Consider the following 19096-nt stretch of genomic DNA (forward strand, 5'->3'; position numbering starts at 1 on the left):
TTGTGCGGGCACCTGCTCCACAGATCGGGTACTTTGGGGGTCAGGGTCAGCAAATTGTGTTAAGTTAGGCGTAGGCGGGATTACGGAGTCACCTGACGATGGAAACTGACGCATTGAGGGAGGCTGTGAGGATTCCGAGTGATGCGCACTGGAACCCTTCTGAGATTTACGGCCTTCCATTTGGGTGGTCTTCTTGCCCTTCACCATGGAACTTATGACGTTATGCACTTTCAGTAAACTCTAGGCTCTCAGACGAAGTGGGTCTAGTGCTGCTAATCAGGTTGTCAGAGTCGTCGCCGGCACCTTCCCCCAGAAAGTGACTACAGCAGCATCAGCAGGACATGGGTGCCAGGCATACACACTTCATCTCCGCACGCCCAGGGGCCCGGGTGCTCAGTAGGGGGAGGCAGCTCTCCTATGTCCACTTTGGGGCAGGTCTCAACAACCCTGGTGCATATGCATTCAGTTTCCAATACTGGGACACCTGTATTGCTGTGTCACCTGTCCTGGGGTGGCTGCTTATGTTCTTAATATGTGGTACAGTTCAGTTCATGCAGCCCCTATGGGCCTCTGTCCCCCAGTCAGGGGTGTTAGGTCTGCCTTCTGTGAATGGAGGCCGTTAAGTGGTGCTGCAGCTCCCTGTCACCTGCACCTGTCCTCTAAAGCGAGTGTTGCAGGCCTCTGCCACACTCAATATGGCCGCCGCCTCAGTAACAGGGTGTTGGATCTGGCTTCAATGTTATGCAGGGACAGAGCTGGGGCAGGGCAGTGGACCAACCTTTTGTGTGGAGGTAAGCTGGGGGGCTGCCAGGTACGTGCCAGAGCAAGAGCCCGTTCGCTGGGACGTCTCCCCGCTGTTTTGCCGCACACGCGCGTCCTGGAGCCCGCGATGCGGCTGGCTGCCGAAATTTAGGTCGCGGCTCCCGGTTTTCGGGTAGGCCGCAATCCGCGAGTGGCCGGAAAGCGGTCACCCCGACTCCGCCGCCTCCCGCCGGGTCCGCCGCTTGTGCTGGTGCTCTGGAGGGGTCTCCTGAGCTAGGTTTCGTCCCCGGATGCCTGCTGTTTAATGGTTTTAGGCCCGGTGTAGCAGGAGCTCCTGGCGTCCACGTCTGCCTGTAATGGCCGCCAAGCCACGCCCCTTGAGTTATTTTTTAATTGAAACATGTTTCATGTAAGATTTTGCATGCCAATATATTATTTGCATTCCCCAAGCTCAATATATAGTATATAATTCTTTATAGTTCATGAATACTAATTGTTTTTCCTTTAATGTCTAATTTTGAAAATGGACAAGAGAGGTATATATGCATAGCAGCACCTGTGATCTCCTGATATAAGGGTTTCCAGGGCAGAGGGTCATGTCTCGTGATGGTAGAATAGCTGCCCAAGTGATAGGCCGGGGTGTGGGCTATGGTAGAGAACACTGGAGCATTCTGAAGAGTTTATGCCTGTATGCTGCATTGCTGTAACCTTCCTTGCTTATGCTGGTCAGCGGTTTACCTGCTACAAAACATATATATATATATATATATATATATATATATATATATATACACATACACACACATCAGTTTTCAAGCCAGCACTCCACAACATATAATAGTTTTACTTTCCCAGGAGCCGTCCAGGGTGAAGAATCCCATACTACAATAACGTGAGGATGAAGGCACTCTCATGACTTCATATACCCTAAAAAATGACTAGTGACTCAGTTCGTCATTCAATGCTTCGATCTTTATCAAGAACATATTTAAGATGCCACACTGAACGGGCAGCCACTGGCAGCGTGGCTCACACAGCTGAGCCTGCCAAAGTTAAGAGCACGGATTGCAGAGAACACCTCACAGCAGCAAACACAAATGATATAATAAAAATATAAAATAAATTTCTGACCAATAGTATTTTTGCAAAGCTGTATTCAATATATAGGCAGAGTTCTATTATATTATTTGTATTTTACGGTCTTCTGACGGCCGGTTTATAATTATAATTTTGTAACTATTAATTTTATTGATTAATAAATATGACTTCTATAATCTCAATATAGAGCGCAGTCCATATTTCTTCTTTTTTCTTTAGGTGTACACAGAAGACAAGAGAGTTATACCACCATCCGTGACTGCAACTTGATCACCAGGGTAATTACTTATATTTTCATAGTTATTTAAAAAATAAACCTCCTCCCTTACTGCTATTGTATGTCCTCCCTTTCCACAAATGTTATGGTCTGTCCTCTTCACACCCCCGTGCTGCCTCAGGGATAAGGCATTCATTTTCTCAGCCCCACTAGTGCCTCACCCCGCTTTTGCCAAGCAACTGCCACTCCTCCCAGTAACAGAAAGCTGGTCTCACATCCGATACTTTTTCTTTCCCATTGCCCTTGGTCCTTTCCGTTACCTCTTCTTACTCCCTTAGGTGTGTCAGGCCATCTTCTTTTCCCATTTCCACCCTCCCAGGATGGTCCTTGGCCTTTCTGGTGTAACATGAATAAGGTGTGGTGTAATGTGAATAAGTGACAATATGGTGTGGTATTACATGAATAAGGGGCACTACTGTGTGTTATGTAATGTGAATAAGGGACACTACTATGTGATGTTAAGTTAATAAGGGACACTGTCATGTTATCTAATGATAATAAGGGTGTACTATTTGCATAATTTGGATTGGGGTTACTGTTGTATGGCCGTGCCCCTTGCCAGCAAAAACATCCCCCTTTCTTTGGTGCACACCGTAGGCACGCATTTTTGCTGCTTCTAAAATGGGGATGTGGGGGTCAGTGCTCTTGCTGGCACAGGGTTGCTATGGATGATGGATGTTGCTGGCTGCTGTGATCTGTGCTTCTGAATGCTGTGCTGAGAGATTAATGCTGGGTTAGAGGTGAAGCTAGCAAAGTTCTAGGGAGCATCAGCCAACATCTTGCCTAGGGCATCAAATAGGTTAGGCCAGCTCTGGTGATCCCGGTGCTTTATAAACAAGTTGCCTGATGGTCAGGAGCCTAACACTGCCACCACCTCAAATTATAACCATAACCCTCCCTCTAGTACATAACCCCCCCCCCCCCACACACACACGCACACACCTGCAGCATAACGCTAACCTTTCCTGGCATACTTTTGATCATGATGCCAACAATCGGGATTGTGGGGACAGCAATGTCAGGATAACGGCTTAGGTCTTCTAACCAGTGTCAGGATTCGGACTGCCGTATGCTAACTGGATCTCTTTTCTAATTCGCAGGCAAGAGAACAGTCTATATAGTTTATATTTTTTGTGTAAAATAAAATTGTATTTTATTTATTAAATCATGTTCCACTACATTTGTCCCAATTTTGTAATCTACATTTCCTGTAGATGATACAAAAATGCACTTCAGTACTGCATTATATGCTGTTCACAGCTTATTTCTTTACTCCAAAATCACTGTCCACTGTCTAGTAGGCTCTTTCGCAAACGGTCAAAATTGTGAATACATTACTTTCAGATTTTTAAATATTGTCATCTACTTACAGAGTACAGTACTGTCCTATTAACTCTTGCAAAAATAAAAATACACAAGGAATTCTTACTACACACGCTTCAGTACTGCCATCATCCAATTCCCAGTAAAATACAAACAGTAGTGGTTGTTATGGCTTCTGGTTTAAATGATGTATCTCAATTTTATAGTCTTAGTCTTAAAATTAAGAAAATTCTTGGAGTACTAATACTCAGCTATACATAATATTTTGTAGGATATTGTTATTAATTATAACAAAGGTTTGTTGTGAATATCTGATATCATAGTGAAGTTGTTACATCTCTCATAGGACATCTGTTGAATAATAGATATGAAATATTTCCAGAAGGCTGTCCCTCCATATTACTGCATTTCTTTTTATTCTCTTCTACTCAGAAAGTTGGAATTTGTCTGATTAACTGCTATTGACAGTATAATAAGAATGAAGCATGAGACAGTAAAGGATTGACTTCCAAGAGACTGAAAACCATCCCCAATGCCCTGAAATAATAAAGCCCATAATAAAAAGAAAAGTGGTGCACAATCGAATTGTCCTTGGGCCCTTCCTCCCAGCCACACCTTCTGTATGCTGAGTAACAGCATCCAGGGACATCTGTAACAGCATCAAGGGACACCTGAGGTCATTTTATCATGCTGTCTGTGTCTACAATCTTTGTGGACATACAAATTTGGTGAGCGTCCATTGTTCACACCCATCCATTTTTATTGTGAATTCTATTGTATTTTAAATGCTTGATTAAAATGTTATTTCACCATTGGAGATATGTTCTTGATTTTCCTACATGTTGAAAAACTTCTAAGGGAAGGAGGACCAGTATTGAAGGTCTTTGTCTCCCTTCATTTTGAGCTATTGATGTCTACTGAATTGAGGTGGACAACAATATAGGGTACGGTTCCCCCACTTAAGCATTTCATGTACTTGATCAAAGACTAGATGGTATTACACCATATATGGTCTCTTTGTTTTATATGTACATTGAGAGAAAAAAACTATTAACAGGAGAAGACACAGTTGTGAGACTGGAATCTGGATACCTTATTTATCAAATGCCTTAAAAGTCTACCTACAGTATCAGTGGCCTTTCAAATACGGTACAGTTACACGCATACTCTGTATATTAGAATCACTGTGGACTTTAATAGGTTACACTATTGTACATATATTTTTTATCTCTTTTATGTGACAAGTGAAATTGGACATACAGATGGGGCAGGTCCCATCTTGGCAGGGGATGGCGATGGCAACGCCAGCCAAAATCCCCCGCCAGCACCATCTGCATAACGAGAAGGGGACGTGCGCGCACGAGAGGCGAGTGCGTCCCCTTCCGACGGTGCTTCCAGCTGCTCCCCCGGGTCCCCGCCGCCTGCCTGCACCCCCCCAACCCTCTGTCCGTCTACCTGAGGCGGAGATGGACAGGGTTCCCGTCGCCCCGCCGATGGAGATTGAGACACGCGTGCGCATAAGACGCGCGCGCGTCTCAGTCAGATGGTGAGGCAGGCCCCTGGTGGATCACCAGCGCTGACGTTCTGGCGATTCGCCAGCAAGGGAGAGGCCTGCCCCATCTGTAGAAACAACTTCACATCGAGGAGCGCATGAACACTGTCAATATTTTCCATTTGTCCTCTCACCCAAATCTAGCTCTCTTTGCACGTGTTACATTTGCCCCATATGCAGTGCACATGGTTTTGCCTACTAGAGAAAAAAATTTGCTTTTGGGATTCTGAATAACCCCCAATATTAGCGCATCCCCACTGGAATCCTCTATTCTAGAAGAAGTTTCTGTTTGTTGTAAATTGGTGAGACTTCCTCATAGAATTTTTTATTCATTTTAATGAAGATCAGATTCTGCACATTTTGTGGATGTAGCCTCCTACACTGATTGCTCACAAGGCTCCAAACTACTGGTAGTGGATGCTGGACTGCATGTCATAATGTTACAGGATTTTTCTGATTTTGCTTAATAATCAGGACGAGGTGTCTAAGGGGGGTAAGCAATGTGCCTCCGCTATTTCCTACGTGGGAAATAGCGGCGGCTCTCTATACAATGCTGTCATTTATAACAGCATTGATGCGGGATCACGGCAGAACGGGCCCAACTTCAGAAGCTGTCAGGCCGGTTCTGCCGATAATGGCCGTGGATTGTCGTGATCCAGGCCGCAGATCAGCAATCCACGGCCGTTTTCGTGGCCACGTCCCCCTTTGCGCCCATTGGCAGGTGTGACATTGAATCCCGTCTGTCATTATGCAGTCGATCTGACCGCAAACGGGCCAGGATCACGGCTATCGGCGGGGATCGACAGCCGCTATTCTAGATTGCATACCCCCCTAAATGGTTAATGTTCCTATATTTACTAACACATGGACCAGACCCCTTGACAAATGTCAAGATTTGGGTAACATCCAAAAAATCTTTGTAGTACAGATAGGTGGTACATATCAGGCAAGCACCCATTATCTAATCTAACCCAGCTAATATGGTATATTGTACACTGCATCACTTGTGTTCTTTTTGAAAAAGGCAGGAAGAATTGGTCAACTTTAGTAATACTAATAAGAAGGCGGCAAGTATCAGCCAGCTAGTATGTATTACACTTTATGTCACACAGCTAATATGAAAAAGTGCAGTCTCACTTTAACAAGAGCATTTTATTTTAATGTAACTTGTTTTTGCAGCACCACTCATTTTACGGATTCAGTATGAAATCCCGGCGGTCGGGATCCCGGCGTTTAAAATCCCGACGCTGGAATCCCGACCGCCGAAATCCCGACAAGGGGGGGACGTGGATCGCCCCCCCTTGCGGGCTCGCTGCGCTCGCCACGCAGCGGGCCTGGTGCCTCGCTACGCTCGGCATGCTAATTTATTCTCCCTCCAGGGGTGTCGTGGACACCCACGGAGGAAGAAAGTGTTGGGATTTCGGCGGTCGGTATTCCAGCGTCGGGATTCTGAACGCCGGGATCCCGACCGCCGTGAATTAAACTGCATCCCCATTTTACGTGTTACATTTGCACTGCACATGGTTTTTCCCATTAGAGAAAGATTTTGCATTTGTGATCAACTCTGAATCAGGAACATAGTTTTTATGTGTTTACCGTATGTATGTGTGTGAGTGTTTGTGTGTGTGTGAGACAAACAGTGCACTGACAGTGATGTCTGCAGACACTGGAGGTTATTCTGGATTAATTGCATTTGCAAGGGGGAGCAATGTTTAGTACTGCACATGCGCATAAGCAGGCTCTGTTTGCGAATGGATGCGGTGACTTGTATAGTCGCTTGCCTGTTCGCACAGAGCAGTGCGGGCTGGGGGCAGCAGGCATGGTTCACGCCCATGGGAAGGCCCAGCACTCCCATGAAAATGCTGGGGCGTTCCCATGGTCATTTATTTGTCACGTGGGTGCCGGGAGAGGGCAGCTGATGTCACCGGATTTCAGATGCCCGCCCTCTTCCCGTAAAAGGGCTCCGCAAATCTGAGCCACCAGAGAGTGATTTAGATTTGCAAGCACTTTAGAAATCACCGCACGCAAGCTGTGAATGGATGTTTATGCAAAACATCCTCCATTTGCATGCGTGCGGTGAAAATTGGTGTGCATATGGTGGGCGTTTGTGCAGGTGGCAGGCAGCGTTTAGTTAACGCGCAAAGCTTTGCGAGTCAACCAGAATGAGTAGTACTCATTCTGTAGTACAACCATACTGTGTAGTGTATGTTTATAACAGTTCTCCTACATCTTTATGGTGCACTAATATATGTTTACTAATGGCATTTTAAGAACTAAATATACTGATAGCCCCTACTCACACCCCTCTTCCTCCTTCCTCCGAACTCCAGTGTGAAAGGACACCCACAATAATGAGGGAGAAATTTATATAGAACACAAAACACGCAATCTGCTACTTTTGGGAAATCCAAAACATGCAAGATCTGACACTGGGAACACCTTGTTCTGGGATACGAGTGTGGCTGAACGTCCCAGAAACACTCATATGCCGTAAATTCTCTTCCAAATTCCCTCTATAATATATAATTAATATGTTCATTTAGTAATTAAAGAAAACAAGTAAATACCTTTATGATGAAACTGCTGATCAAAAAGTACCTTGTTGACTGTACTGAAATTAAACAAATATTCCCACAACTCCCTCTTTACAGTCCATCTATTATGTGTGCATGCCCATGGTGTGGGCAGATGGTGCTGTTATGCTGCAAAGAGTCACACAGTTGGGGGCAGGGGGGAACCAGACAGCATCTAAGCCATCTGTTGCAGGTGCTCAGCACTGCCCAGCATTAAAAAATGTGGAAGCGCTGATTGATCTCAAAATACCAAAATTGGAAGTTCTAGTCATGGGATTCAAATCCTGGCAATTTTAGGACAAAATTCCTGGATCCAGCTGATTTTGATCCCAGGATTGGTCTACCTAGTTACACTCACCACAGACTTAGTAAGAAAAATAAAAATAGATATTGGTGCACTGACAATAGACCAGAGGTTTTCAAACTCCGTTCTCAGGACTCCACAAATTTCATATTTTCCAGGTCACCTAGCTGGTGCTCGGTGTACTCATTACTCATTGACACATTTTAAAAGATCCACAGTTGGAGCTATTTATTTTAATTGCAATTCTATGAGGAGATCTGCAAAACATGCTCTGTGTGGGGTCCTGAGGACCGAGTTTGAGAACCTGTGCAATAGACAATAGAATCTTTTTTTTTCGTTCAAGTGCGAAAGATGGATATTTTTCTACCGTTACTATCTCTACAGATCCATTTACTGTGATGACTAAGTATATTGGTAATAATGTAATTTATTATTTATATCAGTCATATCACAGTTACATTTTCTGCCAACCTCCACAGTGCCACTGCCAACTGTGTCATCAGTAGCCTCATTAAAACCTTTTCTACAGCATCATTTCAAATTACAAGTTGAAAATACATATCTTCAGTTACATTGTTCTACCTGCAGTAATATTTTTTAGTTTTGATAGCAAAAATATTATAATGTTCTTTATTAATATAATCAGATAGCATAGTTAATGCTTACATATCATCACTGCAAATAAGATTGACATTGACAGATATTTTTCTTTTGTATTAAAACAAATGGTTTCTGTAGAATCATGTAGACCAATAAGGAAGTAGCCATATTACTTCATTTACACTTGGATGTAAAGAAAATCCAATTGTTTTGAGTAAAAATGTGCAAACTTCAGCAAACCTCCAGATATGCCTCTTTGGAGTCATATACATGTCTAGTCTAGGACAGTTATCTCCAGCAACATGTGGAATGACCTCCAGCTGATCATACCTCATTAACTAGCATCTCTGCTAAGTGCTATATAATATTTGCATTAGTGTCCATTTCCCTACAGACCGCTGTGGGAAAGACAATTTCCATTTAATTTTCAATGTTTTAGAGTTGACCAACCCCTACCAAACTGGACAGAACTTACATAGCATGCTAGTTAGCCATAAAGTATGTGGTCCCTGGGTCGACAATGTCTAGGTCGACAGTCACTAAGTTGACCACTAATGGTCTACAGTGATTAGGTCATCACCTGGAAATGGTCGACATACCATAGGCATTGACATAAGGTAGACACAAGCTTAAGGTCGACATAGACATGGTCAACACTCAAAAGGTCAACACGTTTTTTGGTGTAAACTGACTTGGTTCATACTTTACTATACAAGTGGGCATAGAGCGAGAATATAATAGTGTGCAGAGTGCAGCGGGGGTGCTGTACACTTATACGGTGTCCATGTTGACAGACAGTATGTCGACCATAAGCCTGTGTAGACATTCAGGCAATGTCAACCTATGGTATGTTGACCATTTTCAGGTGTCAACCTAGTCACTGTCCTGCAAAATAGGAAGCAGGATGGCAGCAGACTGGTAGTGATTTACACTTGCTGCCTTCATGTAGGGTGGGGAGGGTGCAGTAACTGCTTCAATTTCTCAAAGGTGAAAGGCCATTGTTGGGCGGGTGGGGTGGAGTGTGGCCTGGTTATCCTTAACCAGCAAAGAATTTCCCTGGATTCTTGGTAGCTCCTGCAGAGGCTGGCTTGTGCAACCCCATGGATCATGCAGTTGGCGGATGCTGCTTGTGGATTCCAATCATAAAATATGTGGACAACCAGAGGTGAAAACAGTTTCTAACCATATACCTGAGTTTAAGGATGACATAAGCCAATTTTCTTAATTTAATAATGGTGGGCCCTGATAAAATTTCTGATTCTCTACTGTGCCATGGCTTAAAAAAGTTTGGACAAAAGATTTCATGCAGAGAATACATTTTGACAAAGATTTATCTTAAGATTTCAGAAAAATATGAACCCATCGGAGGTATGCCCAGAAATTTTCCAGGCTGAGCTGCACTGCCGCCACATGCCACTGACCTGTAGGTGTGCGCCATCGTCACCCACCCACATACCTCGCTCACACCGTTGACCGCAAATACCCAACCACATGAACACGCCCATGTGTGAATATCTGAACACGCCTTAAAAACCTGAGTGCTCCAAGGCAACCAGATGCGTCTGAACACCCGAGCAACTGAGAGCCCAAACTCCCAAATACTTCAATGCATGAAGACCGGAATCCTGGATTCCCACAGATCTTTAGCTGCATCTTCTGGTCTTCCTTGGAGCAGGTAAAGGTGCCCACACACACTAGAAAGATCAGTGATCTTGATTTCCTTTGAACTCCCCATCCATCCTGGACAAAAGATTTTGTAGAGTACATTTTTACAAAATAATTTATCTTAAGATTTCAGTAAAATTATAATAATGGCCTGGACTATCTAGGGCAGGCATGTCCAAACTATGGCCTTCCAGCTGTTGTGAAACTACAAGTCTCATCTTGCCTTGCCACATTTTTGCTGTTAGGGAATACTTAAGCTATGGCAAAGCATGCTGGGATGTGTAGTTTCACAACAGCTGGAGGGTCACAGTTTGGACATGCCTGATCTAGGGTTTATAAAGGTGCCCACACACTAGAAAGATTTATTTTCTGATTGATTATGACCAATTTATAGAACAATTTTAATGCACATAGTACAGTATTTTGAACAAATGCAATCTGATGTGCACCATCTTCTCATCTTCCCTACAGCAGGGAAGATATGCTAATTTTCTAAACAATTTCTGGTCATGTGTTGTATGGCTTGGACACCACATGTGTAAGGTAGCCAGAAGCTGTAATCCCCTGCGGTAGCTACCTCCAAACTCGGAAGCCAGCTGGACACCTGCCACTCTACAAGGGAGCCAGTGGGGGAGTCGGCGGGGGACCTGGCAAGAGACTGAGCACAGGGAATGCCAGGCCATGAGTCATTTTCCCCATCAGTGAGGAGATGGAGGCTGTGACACTAGCTGGGAGATGCAGCACTGAGCCACAGCAGTTGTTCCCAGACACCTCCCCATTCTGCCCCTATCCGCACATAGAGAGAAGTTGGAAGAGAGGGAGGGCGAGACAAAGAGACACAGACAATTGGAGTGGTGTAGAGAGACAGAGAGGGGTAGAGAGAGAGAGAGAAAGAGTAGGAGAAGGAGGGGAGAGATGGAGGAATGGAGGACAGAGAGAGGGAGGGAGAGAGGGGGAGAGATGGCAGGAGAGGCTAGAGAAACGGAGGACTGAGTGGGAGACAAATAGAGAGATACAGAGTGGAAGAGAGAGATGGGGAAGTGGGAAGAGCAGAAGAGAGGTAGAGGCAGATGCTGAGAGAGAGGGAGGGAGGAAGGAAGGGGGAGAAGGGTAGGTATGAAGAGAGGATATGGGAGACACAGACAAATAAATGGATTGGGGATAGAGAGATGGAGAGTGGGGAAGAGGGAGAGAGGGGAGAAAGAGAAGGTAGAGGTAGCATTGGTGCATGTGTGCAGGCGAGCAGCTCATGAGGGAGAAGGGGGGAGCTATTGTTAAGGGCCAAATGTCCCATAGAGGCACTGCAGCTTCTGATGTGTGTGTGATACACAACCGCACCAGCTCACCTGAGTCACCTCTGGCTCTCAGCTCCCACAATCGGCAGACCTCTAGATCCCAGCTCATGTGAGCAGCAGACCTCTGGGTTCTGGCTTCCATGAGCAGCAGACCTCCAATCCCATGGATTCTGACTCCTGCGATATGCAAACCCCCGGTTCTTGCTAGAGGCACACCGCTGTGTATCCATAGCTGTTTAAAATGTAAAAATAGATCACCTAAACAACAGCCTTGGTGCCCCCCTGAATGCCTTGGTGCCCCCCCCTGAAAACACCCCACTGTACATGGGCTACATAAAAAAACAGTATCCTGTTGTGAATCTTTGGACTTGATTAAGAGCGAATTAAAAAGGTTTGAATTTGACCAATAATGGCCCTATTTGCCATGCTGTGTGATGGCCAAGTGTGATAACATCATTATTTATGTGCTGACTTAAGGCATAACACACATTGTAGATGTGCATATGCTGTTGGCTTTATTCCCTAAGGCAATTGAGGCCACAAAATAATCCTCCCACTGGAATAACCAGCCCATACCTGAATAATAGTGGATGAAAGGTTATATCACGTCTGGACTGGCCATCTCCAATGGCTTGATCCTACCATTTGGATGCCTGGTTGTGCAACTCCCCCTCCCAGCACTCTGCCGAACATACCCCATTAATATTTATTCCCCTGCATTCGCAGTATCCAGCCCAAGCTTTGATGACACTTGGTTCATTTTAATGTGGGCTGGGAGAAGGTCACATTGTAAATAGGCACATCTGGAGAGGTTTGGAATTTGGTTGTAGTACACCTGTGCTTGGTGCTTTTTGATCTGCTGCTGCATCTTGATGATAGTCATACTTGCAATTGGGTTGTTGTATCGTTGCACCGTGGTATATGGAGATGTTGCCTACACAGCACTTGACTTTCTTTTCCATGTACCTGATCAACCATAAAACTGCATTCCAGTGCATGCAGAGTAAGCTAAAGTGGAACTGTACTTGAACGTTCTATGCAACTCAGCTCCCCATAATCTCCTACAGTATATGTACCGCACCACACAAAAACGGGATGTTGTCATTAGGTCTTCAAGCATTACATCATCCTCTATAGGTCGACAGTCTCTAGGTTAACATGAATTAGGTCGACATGAGTTTTTCATGGTTTTTTCTTCATAAAAGGTGGATTTTCATACTTTACTATCAAAGTAGGCATATAGGGGGTTATTTTGGTTCACTCTTTCTGACAAATTCCTTCTTAGATAGACAAAACCATGTGCACTGCAGGTGGGGCAGATGTTACTTGTGCAGAGAGAATTAGATTTGGGTGGGGTTTTACTTCAAAGTGAGATCTATATTGCAGTGCAAAAATAAAGCAGTCAGTATTTTCCCTGCACAGAAACAAATAACTCACCCAAATCTAATTCTCTCTGCACAAGTAACATCTGCCCCCCCACCTGCAGTGCACATGGTTTTGTCCATCTAAGAAGGAATTTTTCAGAAAGAGTGAACCAAAATAACCCCCAGAGTGAGAATGTAATAGTGTGCTGAGCATATTTAGGCACCTTTAGCATGGGGAGCAAAGCGGTACACTTATACTGTGTCTATGTCAACTTAAGTCCTAGCGAAGTGCAACGGAATCTGCTGCGCTATATAATAAACTGTAAATAAATAAATAATAAACAAAGAGTGACCTTAAGTAATGGCAACCCTGTGACCCATACCACACAAAAAAAAAATACAAAACAAATGAAAGCGAGTCCAAATACTGTTCTTGACAGGGTCCTTCTCGAGCCTGTGTTGCCAGTGTCAATAGCATCTCCAGACACTTTATCTCATACTTAAGACTGCACATCAAAGTCGTAACTATTTACTTATAGCGCTTCACTTTTTCCTTTTGTAAGTAAACATAAAGTAAATCTAAAATGAAAAATAAAATAAATATGCTTATGAAAACAAAAAGTCGTAAAAAAAACATACTGTATTTTTCACAGGCATCTGTTTCAGGGGTGATTGACAGATTAATCTCCTCTTTATAAAGAGACTCTTTCTGCTGGTCTCACCTTCTGCTGAAGCCTTTGCCTCCTTTGATAAATGCGTACAGAATATTTTGTGGAGGGCTTTATTTCTAGTCAGACAAGAAAAGGCTGTTGAGATTCATTCAATGAACCATGGTAAAGACATTGAAGGGAAGGAGTTACTATACTATAAAATGATACCACAGTTTAGCAGGCAGGAAAATTAGCGTCCTTGAGAGTTTATATGTGGTAACGCTGTTGTCTAATCCAATAAAATATATCAAAGTATTTAAATAATCTGTTTCTTCCCCCTGGGCAACACCACTTTAAGCCATCACTTTATCTTCCTTTTGTTAATCTCATGTCTGTGGGAATAAATATATAAACAGAATCTTTAGACCTCCTTAATTTTTTATGTGTTGAGATGATATAATTTAACTTTTAATGTGTTTCCTTAATGCACAGTCTTTATTTTGTCCAGTTAGAGCGACAAGCTATTTATCATTTAATAGAGCTGATGCATTATATAATATGGATCTATTGGCTGTGCTTTGTGTGTGTTATTAGACAACAATCTTATCTCTATATGCCTGCTTACAGCACAATACAACCTCATGTCAGTGAGTTTAATTCTAGATTACTACTTCATAGCAGCTACTGGATCATCTCCTACTGGAGAAATACAATCGATAGGAGGAGTGATAGCATTAAACTTCAACTTATTTGATGTATAACCTTCTGTGAGTTATTGGTTGTGGTGTGACACTGGAGTGCGGCTCCTAAAATGGAACCTGAATTTTGGACAGCGTAGAATAGTCCTACTTTTAGCACAAATAAGATAACACAGTTTAAAAAACAAATTATTGTGTAAACTGTCAGTGTAGGCATATCATAAGTCTTAATTCTAGGAAAGTAGATAATACTGGCACACAAAAAAGTTCAATATGCATTAGGTTGACATGGTGAAAAGGTTGACACAAGCAAAAAGTCGACATAAGAAAGGTCAGACACTATCGACCTAATAACCCATACCTGAAACAAATGCAGGCCTCTGCTTATATTGAGGTTATGATACATGTACCATCAGGGATGGATTAAGGCTCTACAACAGCCCTGGCAGCCCTCCCATGCATGAAAAGGGTCATGGTCACTCTTGGGGGCATACCATGAGTCGCAGGGGCTGGCCTTATGGCATGGCCCATCTGTCTGTATGTTGGTTGGTTGAAAAGAGCACCAGGAGGCGGAGCTGCTTAGTCTTCTGCATGCCATGTGGCTTATCAGAGGTTCTCGGCCATGCTTTTATGCTGGACCCACCCTTCAGCCCATTGCCCTTCTGCTCTGTTCCCTATGCTGCCCTTCAGAATATAGCTTCATGCACAGATTTAGTTATGGCATCTGTGGCAAACAGGGTAGTTTATCTCAGTTTCTTTTGAGGGACTTTAATGCCTACTCTGGGAGATTGCAGTCTTATCATTAAGGCAGGATTCATTTCTCCACCTTGCTTACACACGGCACACACAGGTGCATCACAGGGGTGTGACTTGTTAATAAGTAGTGTTTGTGGAGGATGCTTTAAAAGATTGTTTGGAATTGGGGTCAGTGCAATGTTTACTGGATAAGTTGGCCAATCACTAGGAAGGTGATAGCTAGTGACAGGTCAAGGGAACACATTGCTGAGGTGTCTTTTGGAATCAAAATTGATGTGGCTTGTGCCACCTTGACAAGGTAAGCCACCTTACAGTGCAGTGGTTTAGCAAAAGCCTGTGCGAGAATTTAGTCATTAACAGGGGCGGATCCAGGAGAAAATGACAGGGGGGGGGCACCATGAGAGGGAGGGGATGGGGGGGGGGGGTGCCAGTGTGCTTGCTCAGAGAGAGAGAGAGAGAGAGAGAGAGAGAGAGAGAGAGAGAGGAGGAGAGCCGAGAGAGGGGGAATGGTATTATACATAGATCCTGGCCTTTAAAGTACACAGGCCCACCTTGGCGTCAAAAGTGAAGGATGTAGTAGTGCGTGTGCGCTCCAGAAAAAGGTGTGTGGCCACGCAAAAAGGGGCATGTCCTTGAGTGTAGTGTACCACACCATATACCACTTCTACACATTATGCAACAAAATAGTAGACCCATTATACTTGCCCCTTGCACATGATGAAAAACAGAATGCAGCCCAAATTCACATAATGCCACATGGATTGAGTCAAAATTCACATAATGCCACATGGATTGAGTCAAAATTCACATAATGCCACATGGATTGGGACAAAATTCACATAATGCCACACAGATTGAGCCAAAATTCACATAATGCCACACGGATTGAGAAAAAATGCCCAATTAATTCCACAAACAGGGACATTGCGCTCCGAAGGCACGCAGAAAAAATTTACACTGTAATGCCCATAACACGTTAAGACATACACACCATAATGTCCATTACGTATTATGCCGAACACCATAATGCCTATTACAAATTATGCAACATAAATGCTGCTTACCTACATGCTCATTGCCAGGGGTTCCATGTTCATTGTCATGTGGGATTATGTGTTCCATGCCATCTGGGATTACATGCTCACTGCAAGGGGTTCCATGCTCGTTGCCAGGTGGGATTACATGTTCGTTGCCATGTGGGATTACATGCTTGTTGCCAGGGGTTCCATGCTTGTTGCAAAGGGGGAATACGTGGTCATTGCTATGTGGGATTACATGACCGTTGACATGGGGGTTACATGGTCGTTGCCATGGGGGTTACATGGTCATTGCCATGTGGGAATAAATAAATGCTTGTTGCCAAGGGGGAATACTGTATATGCTCATGGGCTCATTGCCAAAGGGGAATATATGCCCCCCCTCCTAACAGGGACAGCCACTACCGCCGGGAAGGACTGTAACTATGTACTGACAGCCGGGCAGACAGAGAGCCGGGAGCTGCCGGGCTGTTTTCACAGTGCTGCATGTCCCGGACTCCCAGCCATTTCAAATCTCGGTTTGCTACATGCTATGGTCCCGATTCAGACCTGATCACTGATCTACAAAGTTGTAGATGACTGTAGATGAGGTGAGTTCACAGGGAAGTCTAAATTTTAGTTGAAAAATAAAGCAGCCAGGTTTTACCCTGCACAGAAACAATAACTTACCCCCATACACGAGTCCAGCTTGTCCTAAGTACCCGGGAGGCTCGCTTACGATTTGGACTAAAATTGCACTTGATGTGCAATTTTACATGCAATAAATCGCATGCAATGTATTGCAAGTAAAATCCCCCGGTGAGCTGCAGCAATGGCAGGGGGCGGGCAGTGTGGGGCAGGCAGAGTGGTCCAGGCGGCGGCTGGGAGCTTGTAGTGGTATTTGCCGGATAGCATGGCGGGAAGCGCTGCTGAATGGGGTGCATGAGCTTTCTCATGCACCCCAGCTAATATTAATTCAGGTGCTGTGTTGGGGATTGTCTCACCTTTAAAAGCGATGTGCCCCCATTCTTTCTTTAAACTTTCTTTCTGTTTTGCCTATATAATACAGGCTACACTGACATACAATTTGGTAGACAACGAACATCGAGTCACATGTGAAGCATGTGGCATGTCACACATGTACATCTAAAAGCAACCATTTTTTAGCTGTTCCCAAGAATGTACGTTGGATTTTGGCTATTGACACTTCAGTTTTGACAAGAAGGTCATGTAAATTCTTGCCACGTGAATAGCACGGCATAGGGGTTTTGTCTGTAAATGGTAGGGATCGGTCACTTTGAACAATTGGCCAATGATTTTTTATGGTTTTATTAATGGATGGGGATGCTGAATTGTACCTATTGACCCACGGTACTCGTGTCTCAGAAGTCGACTCTGTACCTGATTTCCCAGGTTTCACTTCCAGTAATTTATCACGGTCCAGTTGTAACACTTTCATTTTGCAGTCAGCTAGCATTTTAGGATAATATCCTCTTACTTTAAATTTAGAAATTAATGTATCTATTTGGGTATGGCTCATTACCAGGTCGCTATTGATGCGGAAGATACGGAGCATTTGTGACTATGGCAGGCCATTAATTAAACTTCTAGGGTGACAACTTTGTGACTGAAGCAGAGTATTACGATCTGTGCTCTTTGTGAACAAAGATGTAATGAAAATGCTAACAATTTGAAAGATTTGAATATTGGGTACTTGTTTCCTAGCACGGCCACAATCGTATGGATCGTGTACCTTTAAGTTAAGGTACACGATCCATACGATGGACCCGATTTCCTTTGAAATCAGGTCCATTTGGCCGGCTAGGACAAAATATCGGGGGCATCGCGTCGGTCGGGACCGTTAACAATGGTCCCGACGCGACCGACGCGATGCCCGCGATTTCCCCATAGACTTCAATGTTAAAAAATATTTTAACATTGAAATCGTGTCGGGAAAGGTAAAATATCGGGGGCATCGCGTCGGTCGGGACCATTAACAATGGTCCCGACGCGATGCCCCCGATTTTTACATAGGCTTCAATGTTAAAATATTTTTTAACATTGAAATAGTGAAAAAATTTGAAAAATGTGTAATGGGCCAATATGACCCATTTCACATTATAGATGTCCCCGTCGTCACCCCACGATAGACGCCAACCCAAAGCGTGGCGAGCGCAGCGAGCCCGCGAGGGGCGGCGGTGCGCGTCCTCCGACCTTTTCATTCCCCTACTATCCACTAGGGCGTGGAGTGAGAATAGAATAGTGTGGCGAGCGCAGCGAGCCACCGAGCCCGAAGCGTGGCGAGCGCAGCGAGCCCCGCGAGGGGACGCGTATAACTTCACAGGTATACGCGTCCCCTCGCGGGGCTCGCTGCGCTCGCCTCGCTGCGCTCGCCACACTATTCTATTCTCAACTCCACGCCGACGTGGATAGTAGGGGAATGAAAAGGTCGGAGGACGCGCACCGCCGCCCCTCGCGGGCTCGCTGCGCTCACCACGCTTCGGGTTGGCGTCTATCGTGGGGTGGGTTGTACGCCGTTACATTTGGGGGGGTTGGGAAATATTTTACATTGAATCCAATGTAAAATCGGGTCCCAGGGACCCGATTTACATTTCATTCAAAAAAAAAATCGGGTCCAAAATCGGTCGGTCGCGTCGATCGCATCGCATGCGACCAAATCGCATGCGATGCGATCGACCCGATTTTTCCGACACGACCACCCCGATGTAAATCGGGGTGGTCGTGCTAGGAAACAAGTACCGAATATTGTTATGTTTTCCATTGAGCACGATTTGTTTTATGCCAATCCTGAGTTTTCTGCCAAAATGTATTTCTTTAAGCGCTTTATTGATGACTTGCTGTTATTCTGGTTAGGAGAGGAAAGCATACTTATTGAAGCCATTAATGCATACAATATCAATGCAGGGCCCATTTACATTTGAACTTAGCAAGACTCAAGAGCATTTTTTGGATGTGGACATCCAAATTGTTAACAACAAAATCATTACATCTGTGTTCACAAAGAGCACAGATCGTAATACTCTGCTTCAGTCACAAAGTTGTTACCCCAGAAGTTTAATTAATGGCCTGCTATATTCACAAATGCTCCGTATCTTCCGCATCAACAGCGACCCGGTAATGATCTATATATATTATATATCGC

The 19096-nt window shown here is 44.3% G+C and overlaps 1 long non-coding RNA gene across 1 annotated transcript in view; it reads left to right on the top strand.

The window, feature by feature from the left end:
- Positions 1-4122, top strand: part of LOC146079648 (uncharacterized) — a 75814-nt gene extending 71692 nt beyond the window's left edge. Inside the window, exons 2-3 of the long non-coding RNA XR_014474670.1 lie at positions 2080-2138; positions 3893-4122. This is a non-coding gene — a long non-coding RNA (uncharacterized LOC146079648). The remainder of the gene's footprint in view (positions 1-2079; positions 2139-3892) is intronic.
- Positions 4123-19096: the final 14974 nt, after the last annotated feature.

This window comes from Crinia signifera, chromosome 5 (genome assembly GCF_055691185.1).
Source record: "Crinia signifera chromosome 5, ASM5569118v1, whole genome shotgun sequence".
Lineage (NCBI taxonomy): Eukaryota > Metazoa > Chordata > Amphibia > Anura > Myobatrachidae > Crinia > Crinia signifera.